This window comes from Protopterus annectens, chromosome 2.part1, assembly GCF_019279795.1.
Source record: "Protopterus annectens isolate FY-2018-M chromosome 2.part1, PAN1.0, whole genome shotgun sequence".
NCBI lineage: Eukaryota > Metazoa > Chordata > Ceratodontiformes > Protopteridae > Protopterus > Protopterus annectens.
Genome location: NC_056729.1, coordinates 1,909,036,410 through 1,909,050,295, shown reverse-complemented (window position 1 = coordinate 1,909,050,295; position 13,886 = coordinate 1,909,036,410).

Below are 13,886 nucleotides of genomic sequence, written 5' to 3'. Positions count from 1 at the left end.
TTCATATGCACTTCATTCATCCTACTATTCATATGCACTTCATTCATCCTACTATTCACATATTCACTTCATTCATCCTACTATTCATATGCACTTCATTCATCCTACTATTCATATGCACTTCATTCATCCTACTATACATATGCACTTCATTCATCCTACTATTCATATGCACTTCATTCATCCTACTATACATATGCACTTCATTCATCCTACTATACATATGCACTTCATTCATCCTACTATTCATATGCACTTCATTCATCCTACTATTCATATGCACTTCATTCATCCTACTATTCATATGCACTTCATTCATCCTACTATTCATATGCACTTCATTCATCCTACTATTCATATGCACTTCATTCATCCTACTATTCATATGCACTTCATTCATCCTACTATTCATATGCACTTCATTCATCCTACTATACATATGCACTTCATTCATCCTACTATTCATATGCACTTCATTCATCCTACTATACATATGCACTTCATTCATCCTACTATTCATATGCACTTCATTCATCCTACTATTCATATGCACTTCATTCATCCTACTATACATATGCACTTCATTCATCCTACTATTCATATGCACTTCATTCATCCTACTATTCATATGCACTTCATTCATCCTACTATACATATGCACTTCATTCATCCTACTATACATATGCACTTCATTCATCCTACTATTCATATGCACTTCATTCATCCTACTATTCATATGCACTTCATTCATCCTACTATACATATGCACTTCATTCATCCTACTATTCATATGCACTTCATTCATCCTACTATACATATGCACTTCATTCATCCTACTATTCATATGCACTTCATTCATCCTACTATTCATATGCACTTCATTCATCCTACTATTCATATGCACTTCATTCATCCTACTATACATATGCACTTCATTCATCCTACTATACATATGCACTTCATTCATCCTACTATTCATATGCACTTCATTCATCCTACTATTCATATGCACTTCATTCATCCTACTATTCATATGCACTTCATTCATCCTACTATTCATATGCACTTCATTCATCCTACTATACATATGCACTTCATTCATCCTACTATTCATATGCACTTCATTCATCCTACTATTCATATGCACTTCATTCATCCTACTATACATATGCACTTCATTCATCCTACTATTCATATGCACTTCATTCATCCTACTATTCATATGCACTTCATTCATCCTACTATACATATGCACTTCATTCATCCTACTATTCATATGCACTTCATTCATCCTACTATACATATGCACTTCATTCATCCTACTATACATATGCACTTCATTCATCCTACTATTCATATGCACTTCATTCATCCTACTATTCATATGCACTTCATTCATCCTACTATTCATATGCACTTCATTCATCCTACTATTCATATGCACTTCATTCATCCTACTATTCATATGCACTTCATTCATCCTACTATACATATGCACTTCATTCATCCTACTATTCATATGCACTTCATTCATCCTACTATTCATATGCACTTCATTCATCCTACTATTCATATGCACTTCATTCATCCTACTATTCATATGCACTTCATTCATCCTACTATACATATGCACTTCATTCATCCTACTATTCATATGCACTTCATTCATCCTACTATTCATATGCACTTCATTCATCCTACTATTCATATGCACTTCATTCATCCTACTATACATATGCACTTCATTCATCCTACTATACATATGCACTTCATTCATCCTACTATTCATATGCACTTCATTCATCCTACTATACATATGCACTTCATTCATCCTACTATTCATATGCACTTCATTCATCCTACTATTCATATGCACTTCATTCATCCTACTATTCATATGCACTTCATTCATCCTACTATACATATGCACTTCATTCATCCTACTATACATATGCACTTCATTCATCCTACTATTCATATGCACTTCATTCATCCTACTATACATATGCACTTCATTCATCCTACTATTCATATGCACTTCATTCATCCTACTATTCATATGCACTTCATTCATCCTACTATTCATATGCACTTCATTCATCCTACTATTCATATGCACTTCATTCATCCTACTATTCATATGCACTTCATTCATCCTACTATTCATATGCACTTCATTCATCCTACTATACATATGCACTTCATTCATCCTACTATTCATATGCACTTCATTCATCCTACTATTCATATGCACTTCATTCATCCTACTATTCATATGCACTTCATTCATCCTACTATTCATATGCACTTCATTCATCCTACTATTCATATGCACTTCATTCATCCTACTATTCATATGCACTTCATTCATCCTACTATTCATATGCACTTCATTCATCCTACTATTCATATGCACTTCATTCATCCTACTATTCATATGCACTTCATTCATCCTACTATTCATATGCACTTCATTCATCCTACTATACATATGCACTTCATTCATCCTACTATTCATATGCACTTCATTCATCCTACTATTCATATGCACTTCATTCATCCTACTATTCATATGCACTTCATTCATCCTACTATACATATGCACTTCATTCATCCTACTATTCATATGCACTTCATTCATCCTACTATTCATATGCACTTCATTCATCCTACTATTCATATGCACTTCATTCATCCTACTATTCATATGCACTTCATTCATCCTACTATTCATATGCACTTCATTCATCCTACTATACATATGCACTTCATTCATCCTACTATTCATATGCACTTCATTCATCCTACTATTCATATGCACTTCATTCATCCTACTATTCATATGCACTTCATTCATCCTACTATTCATATGCACTTCATTCATCCTACTATTCATATGCACTTCATTCATCCTACTATTCATATGCACTTCATTCATCCTACTATTCATATGCACTTCATTCATCCTACTATTCATATGCACTTCATTCATCCTACTATTCATATGCACTTCATTCATCCTACTATACATATGCACTTCATTCATCCTACTATTCATATGCACTTCATTCATCCTACTATACATATGCACTTCATTCATCCTACTATTCATATGCACTTCATTCATCCTACTATTCATATGCACTTCATTCATCCTACTATACATATGCACTTCATTCATCCTACTATACATCATATGCACTTCATTCATCCTACTATTCATATGCACTTCATTCATCCTACTATTCATATGCACTTCATTCATCCTACTATTCATATGCACTTCATTCATCCTACTATACATATGCACTTCATTCATCCTACTATTCATATGCACTTCATTCATCCTACTATTCATATGCACTTCATTCATCCTACTATTCATATGCACTTCATTCATCCTACTATTCATATGCACTTCATTCATCCTACTATACATATGCACTTCATTCATCCTACTATTCATATGCACTTCATTCATCCTACTATTCATATGCACTTCATTCATCCTACTATTCATATGCACTTCATTCATCCTACTATTCATATGCACTTCATTCATCCTACTATTCATATGCACTTCATTCATCCTACTATTCATATGCACTTCATTCATCCTACTATACATATGCACTTCATTCATCCTACTATTCATATGCACTTCATTCATCCTACTATTCATATGCACTTCATTCATCCTACTATTCATATGCACTTCATTCATCCTACTATTCATATGCACTTCATTCATCCTACTATACATATGCACTTCATTCATCCTACTATTCATATGCACTTCATTCATCCTACTATACATATGCACTTCATTCATCCTACTATACATATGCACTTCATTCATCCTACTATTCATATGCACTTCATTCATCCTACTATTCATATGCACTTCATTCATCCTACTATACATATGCACTTCATTCATCCTACTATTCATATGCACTTCATTCATCCTACTATTCATATGCACTTCATTCATCCTACTATTCATATGCACTTCATTCATCCTACTATACATATGCACTTCATTCATCCTACTATTCATATGCACTTCATTCATCCTACTATTCATATGCACTTCATTCATCCTACTATACATATGCACTTCATTCATCCTACTATTCATATGCACTTCATTCATCCTACTATTCATATGCACTTCATTCATCCTACTATTCATATGCACTTCATTCATCCTACTATACATATGCACTTCATTCATCCTACTATACATATGCACTTCATTCATCCTACTATTCATATGCACTTCATTCATCCTACTATTCATATGCACTTCATTCATCCTACTATACATATGCACTTCATTCATCCTACTATTCATATGCACTTCATTCATCCTACTATTCATATGCACTTCATTCATCCTACTATACATATGCACTTCATTCATCCTACTATTCATATGCACTTCATTCATCCTACTATTCATATGCACTTCATTCATCCTACTATACATATGCACTTCATTCATCCTACTATTCATATGCACTTCATTCATCCTACTATTCATATGCACTTCATTCATCCTACTATACATATGCACTTCATTCATCCTACTATTCATATGCACTTCATTCATCCTACTATTCATATGCACTTCATTCATCCTACTATACATATGCACTTCATTCATCCTACTATTCATATGCACTTCATTCATCCTACTATACATATGCACTTCATTCATCCTACTATTCATATGCACTTCATTCATCCTACTATTCATATGCACTTCATTCATCCTACTATACATATGCACTTCATTCATCCTACTATTCATATGCACTTCATTCATCCTACTATACATATGCACTTCATTCATCCTACTATACATATGCACTTCATTCATCCTACTATTCATATGCACTTCATTCATCCTACTATTCATATGCACTTCATTCATCCTACTATACATATGCACTTCATTCATCCTACTATACATATGCACTTCATTCATCCTACTATTCATATGCACTTCATTCATCCTACTATTCATATGCACTTCATTCATCCTACTATTCATATGCACTTCATTCATCCTACTATTCATATGCACTTCATTCATCCTACTATTCATATGCACTTCATTCATCCTACTATTCATATGCACTTCATTCATCCTACTATTCATATGCACTTCATTCATCCTACTATTCATATGCACTTCATTCATCCTACTATACATATGCACTTCATTCATCCTACTATTCATATGCACTTCATTCATCCTACTATTCATATGCACTTCATTCATCCTACTATACATATGCACTTCATTCATCCTACTATTCATATGCACTTCATTCATCCTACTATTCATATGCACTTCATTCATCCTACTATACATATGCACTTCATTCATCCTACTATACATATGCACTTCATTCATCCTACTATTCATATGCACTTCATTCATCCTACTATTCATATGCACTTCATTCATCCTACTATTCATATGCACTTCATTCATCCTACTATTCATATGCACTTCATTCATCCTACTATTCATATGCACTTCATTCATCCTACTATTCATATGCACTTCATTCATCCTACTATTCATATGCACTTCATTCATCCTACTATTCATATGCACTTCATTCATCCTACTATTCATATGCACTTCATTCATCCTACTATTCATATGCACTTCATTCATCCTACTATACATATGCACTTCATTCATCCTACTATACATATGCACTTCATTCATCCTACTATTCATATGCACTTCATTCATCCTACTATTCATATGCACTTCATTCATCCTACTATTCATATGCACTTCATTCATCCTACTATTCATATGCACTTCATTCATCCTACTATTCATATGCACTTCATTCATCCTACTATACATATGCACTTCATTCATCCTACTATTCATATGCACTTCATTCATCCTACTATACATATGCACTTCATTCATCCTACTATTCATATGCACTTCATTCATCCTACTATACATATGCACTTCATTCATCCTACTATTCATATGCACTTCATTCATCCTACTATTCATATGCACTTCATTCATCCTACTATTCATATGCACTTCATTCATCCTACTATACATATGCACTTCATTCATCCTACTATTCATATGCACTTCATTCATCCTACTATTCATATGCACTTCATTCATCCTACTATACATATGCACTTCATTCATCCTACTATTCATATGCACTTCATTCATCCTACTATTCATATGCACTTCATTCATCCTACTATTCATATGCACTTCATTCATCCTACTATTCATATGCACTTCATTCATCCTACTATTCATATGCACTTCATTCATCCTACTATACATATGCACTTCATTCATCCTACTATTCATATGCACTTCATTCATCCTACTATTCATATGCACTTCATTCATCCTACTATACATATGCACTTCATTCATCCTACTATACATATGCACTTCATTCATCCTACTATTCATATGCACTTCATTCATCCTACTATTCATATGCACTTCATTCATCCTACTATACATATGCACTTCATTCATCCTACTATTCATATGCACTTCATTCATCCTACTATACATATGCACTTCATTCATCCTACTATTCATATGCACTTCATTCATCCTACTATTCATATGCACTTCATTCATCCTACTATACATATGCACTTCATTCATCCTACTATTCATATGCACTTCATTCATCCTACTATTCATATGCACTTCATTCATCCTACTATTCATATGCACTTCATTCATCCTACTATTCATATGCACTTCATTCATCCTACTATTCATATGCACTTCATTCATCCTACTATACATATGCACTTCATTCATCCTACTATTCATATGCACTTCATTCATCCTACTATACATATGCACTTCATTCATCCTACTATTCATATGCACTTCATTCATCCTACTATTCATATGCACTTCATTCATCCTACTATACATATGCACTTCATTCATCCTACTATTCATATGCACTTCATTCATCCTACTATTCATATGCACTTCATTCATCCTACTATACATATGCACTTCATTCATCCTACTATACATATGCACTTCATTCATCCTACTATTCATATGCACTTCATTCATCCTACTATTCATATGCACTTCATTCATCCTACTATTCATATGCACTTCATTCATCCTACTATACATATGCACTTCATTCATCCTACTATTCATATGCACTTCATTCATCCTACTATTCATATGCACTTCATTCATCCTACTATTCATATGCACTTCATTCATCCTACTATTCATATGCACTTCATTCATCCTACTATACATATGCACTTCATTCATCCTACTATTCATATGCACTTCATTCATCCTACTATTCATATGCACTTCATTCATCCTACTATACATATGCACTTCATTCATCCTACTATTCATATGCACTTCATTCATCCTACTATACATATGCACTTCATTCATCCTACTATTCATATGCACTTCATTCATCCTACTATACATATGCACTTCATTCATCCTACTATTCATATGCACTTCATTCATCCTACTATTCATATGCACTTCATTCATCCTACTATACATATGCACTTCATTCATCCTACTATTCATATGCACTTCATTCATCCTACTATTCATATGCACTTCATTCATCCTACTATACATATGCACTTCATTCATCCTACTATTCATATGCACTTCATTCATCCTACTATTCATATGCACTTCATTCATCCTACTATTCATATGCACTTCATTCATCCTACTATACATATGCACTTCATTCATCCTACTATTCATATGCACTTCATTCATCCTACTATACATATGCACTTCATTCATCCTACTATTCATATGCACTTCATTCATCCTACTATTCATATGCACTTCATTCATCCTACTATACATATGCACTTCATTCATCCTACTATTCATATGCACTTCATTCATCCTACTATACATATGCACTTCATTCATCCTACTATTCATATGCACTTCATTCATCCTACTATTCATATGCACTTCATTCATCCTACTATTCATATGCACTTCATTCATCCTACTATTCATATGCACTTCATTCATCCTACTATACATATCATATGCACTTCATTCATCCTACTATTCATATGCACTTCATTCATCCTACTATTCATATGCACTTCATTCATCCTACTATACATATGCACTTCATTCATCCTACTATACATATGCACTTCATTCATCCTACTATTCATATGCACTTCATTCATCCTACTATACATATGCACTTCATTCATCCTACTATTCATATGCACTTCATTCATCCTACTATTCATATGCACTTCATTCATCCTACTATACATATGCACTTCATTCATCCTACTATTCATATGCACTTCATTCATCCTACTATTCATATGCACTTCATTCATCCTACTATTCATATGCACTTCATTCATCCTACTATTCATATGCACTTCATTCATCCTACTATTCATATGCACTTCATTCATCCTACTATACATATGCACTTCATTCATCCTACTATTCATATGCACTTCATTCATCCTACTATTCATATGCACTTCATTCATCCTACTATACATATGCACTTCATTCATCCTACTATTCATATGCACTTCATTCATCCTACTATACATATGCACTTCATTCATCCTACTATTCATATGCACTTCATTCATCCTACTATTCATATGCACTTCATTCATCCTACTATTCATATGCACTTCATTCATCCTACTATACATATGCACTTCATTCATCCTACTATTCATATGCACTTCATTCATCCTACTATTCATATGCACTTCATTCATCCTACTATACATATGCACTTCATTCATCCTACTATTCATATGCACTTCATTCATCCTACTATACATATGCACTTCATTCATCCTACTATTCATATGCACTTCATTCATCCTACTATTCATATGCACTTCATTCATCCCACTATATACATATGCACTTCATTCATCCTACTATTCATATGCACTTCATTCATCCTACTATTCATATGCACTTCATTCATCCTACTATTCATATGCACTTCATTCATCCTACTATTCATATGCACTTCATTCATCCTACTATACATATGCACTTCATTCATCCTACTATTCATATGCACTTCATTCATCCTACTATACATATGCACTTCATTCATCCTACTATTCATATGCACTTCATTCATCCTACTATTCATATGCACTTCATTCATCCTACTATTCATATGCACTTCATTCATCCTACTATTCATATGCACTTCATTCATCCTACTATACATATGCACTTCATTCATCCTACTATTCATATGCACTTCATTCATCCTACTATTCATATGCACTTCATTCATCCTACTATTCATATGCACTTCATTCATCCTACTATTCATATGCACTTCATTCATCCTACTATTCATATGCACTTCATTCATCCTACTATTCATATGCACTTCATTCATCCTACTATACATATGCACTTCATTCATCCTACTATTCATATGCACTTCATTCATCCTACTATTCATATGCACTTCATTCATCCTACTATTCATATGCACTTCATTCATCCTACTATTCATATGCACTTCATTCATCCTACTATACATATGCACTTCATTCATCCTACTATTCATATGCACTTCATTCATCCTACTATTCATATGCACTTCATTCATCCTACTATTCATATGCACTTCATTCATCCTACTATTCATATGCACTTCATTCATCCTACTATACATATGCACTTCATTCATCCTACTATACATATGCACTTCATTCATCCTACTATTCATATGCACTTCATTCATCCTACTATTCATATGCACTTCATTCATCCTACTATTCATATGCACTTCATTCATCCTACTATACATATGCACTTCATTCATCCTACTATTCATATGCACTTCATTCATCCTACTATTCATATGCACTTCATTCATCCTACTATTCATATGCACTTCATTCATCCTACTATTCATATGCACTTCATTCATCCTACTATTCATATGCACTTCATTCATCCTACTATTCATATGCACTTCATTCATCCTACTATTCATATGCACTTCATTCATCCTACTATACATATGCACTTCATTCATCCTACTATTCATATGCACTTCATTCATCCTACTATTCATATGCACTTCATTCATCCTACTATACATATGCACTTCATTCATCCTACTATTCATATGCACTTCATTCATCCTACTATTCATATGCACTTCATTCATCCTACTATTCATATGCACTTCATTCATCCTACTATACATATGCACTTCATTCATCCTACTATTCATATGCACTTCATTCATCCTACTATTCATATGCACTTCATTCATCCTACTATTCATATGCACTTCATTCATCCTACTATACATATGCACTTCATTCATCCTACTATTCATATGCACTTCATTCATCCTACTATTCATATGCACTTCATTCATCCTACTATTCATATGCACTTCATTCATCCTACTATACATATGCACTTCATTCATCCTACTATTCATATGCACTTCATTCATCCTACTATTCATATGCACTTCATTCATCCTACTATTCATATGCACTTCATTCATCCTACTATACATATGCACTTCATTCATCCTACTATTCATATGCACTTCATTCATCCTACTATACATATGCACTTCATTCATCCTACTATACATATGCACTTCATTCATCCTACTATTCATATGCACTTCATTCATCCTACTATTCATATGCACTTCATTCATCCTACTATTCATATGCACTTCATTCATCCTACTATTCATATGCACTTCATTCATCCTACTATTCATATGCACTTCATTCATCCTACTATACATATGCACTTCATTCATCCTACTATTCATATGCACTTCATTCATCCTACTATACATATGCACTTCATTCATCCTACTATTCATATGCACTTCATTCATCCTACTATACATATGCACTTCATTCATCCTACTATTCATATGCACTTCATTCATCCTACTATTCATATGCACTTCATTCATCCTACTATACATATGCACTTCATTCATCCTACTATTCATATGCACTTCATTCATCCTACTATTCATATGCACTTCATTCATCCTACTATTCATATGCACTTCATTCATCCTACTATTCATATGCACTTCATTCATCCTACTATACATATGCACTTCATTCATCCTACTATTCATATGCACTTCATTCATCCTACTATTCATATGCACTTCATTCATCCTACTATTCATATGCACTTCATTCATCCTACTATTCATATGCACTTCATTCATCCTACTATACATATGCACTTCATTCATCCTACTATTCATATGCACTTCATTCATCCTACTATACATATGCACTTCATTCATCCTACTATTCATATGCACTTCATTCATCCTACTATTCATATGCACTTCATTCATCCTACTATACATATGCACTTCATTCATCCTACTATACATATGCACTTCATTCATCCTACTATTCATATGCACTTCATTCATCCTACTATACATATGCACTTCATTCATCCTACTATTCATATGCACTTCATTCATCCTACTATTCATATGCACTTCATTCATCCTACTATTCATATGCACTTCATTCATCCTACTATACATATGCACTTCATTCATCCTACTATTCATATGCACTTCATTCATCCTACTATTCATATGCACTTCATTCATCCTACTATTCATATGCACTTCATTCATCCTACTATTCATATGCACTTCATTCATCCTACTATACATATGCACTTCATTCATCCTACTATTCATATGCACTTCATTCATCCTACTATACATATGCACTTCATTCATCCTACTATTCATATGCACTTCATTCATCCTACTATTCATATGCACTTCATTCATCCTACTATTCATATGCACTTCATTCATCCTACTATTCATATGCACTTCATTCATCCTACTATTCATATGCACTTCATTCATCCTACTATTCATATGCACTTCATTCATCCTACTATACATATGCACTTCATTCATCCTACTATTCATATGCACTTCATTCATCCTACTATTCATATGCACTTCATTCATCCTACTATTCATATGCACTTCATTCATCCTACTATTCATATGCACTTCATTCATCCTACTATTCATATGCACTTCATTCATCCTACTATACATATGCACTTCATTCATCCTATTCATATGCACTTCATTCATCCTACTATTCATATGCACTTCATTCATCCTACTATACATATGCACTTCATTCATCCTACTATACATATGCACTTCATTCATCCTACTATTCATATGCACTTCATTCATCCTATTCATATGCACTTCATTCATCCTACTATTCATATGCACTTCATTCATCCTACTATACATATGCACTTCATTCATCCTACTATTCATATGCACTTCATTCATCCTACTATTCATATGCACTTCATTCATCCTACTATACATATGCACTTCATTCATCCTACTATTCATATGCACTTCATTCATCCTACTATACATATGCACTTCATTCATCCTACTATTCATATGCACTTCATTCATCCTACTATACATATGCACTTCATTCATCCTACTATTCATATGCACTTCATTCATCCTACTATTCATATGCACTTCATTCATCCTACTATTCATATGCACTTCATTCATCCTACTATTCATATGCACTTCATTCATCCTACTATTCATATGCACTTCATTCATCCTACTATACATATGCACTTCATTCATCCTACTATTCATATGCACTTCATTCATCCTACTATTCATATGCACTTCATTCATCCTACTATTCATATGCACTTCATTCATCCTACTATACATATGCACTTCATTCATCCTACTATTCATATGCACTTCATTCATCCTACTATACATATGCACTTCATTCATCCTACTATTCATATGCACTTCATTCATCCTACTATACATATGCACTTCATTCATCCTACTATTCATATGCACTTCATTCATCCTACTATACATATGCACTTCATTCATCCTACTATACATATGCACTTCATTCATCCTACTATACATATGCACTTCATTCATCCTACTATTCATATGCACTTCATTCATCCTACTATACATATGCACTTCATTCATCCTACTATACATATGCACTTCATTCATCCTACTATTCATATGCACTTCATTCATCCTACTATACATATGCACTTCATTCATCCTACTATTCATATGCACTTCATTCATCCTACTATACATATGCACTTCATTCATCCTACTATTCATATGCACTTCATTCATCCTACTATACATATGCACTTCATTCATCCTACTATTCATATGCACTTCATTCATCCTACTATTCATATGCACTTCATTCATCCTACTATACATATGCACTTCATTCATCCTACTATTCATATGCACTTCATTCATCCTACTATACATATGCACTTCATTCATCCTACTATTCATATGCACTTCATTCATCCTACTATACATATGCACTTCATTCATCCTACTATTCATATGCACTTCATTCATCCTACTATTCATATGCACTTCATTCATCCTACTATTCATATGCACTTCATTCATCCTACTATACATATGCACTTCATTCATCCTACTATTCATATGCACTTCATTCATCCTACTATTCATATGCACTTCATTCATCCTACTATACATATGCACTTCATTCATCCTACTATACATATGCACTTCATTCATCCTACTATTCATATGCACTTCATTCATCCTACTATTCATATGCACTTCATTCATCCTACTATACATATGCACTTCATTCATCCTACTATACATATGCACTTCATTCATCCTACTATTCATATGCACTTCATTCATCCTACTATT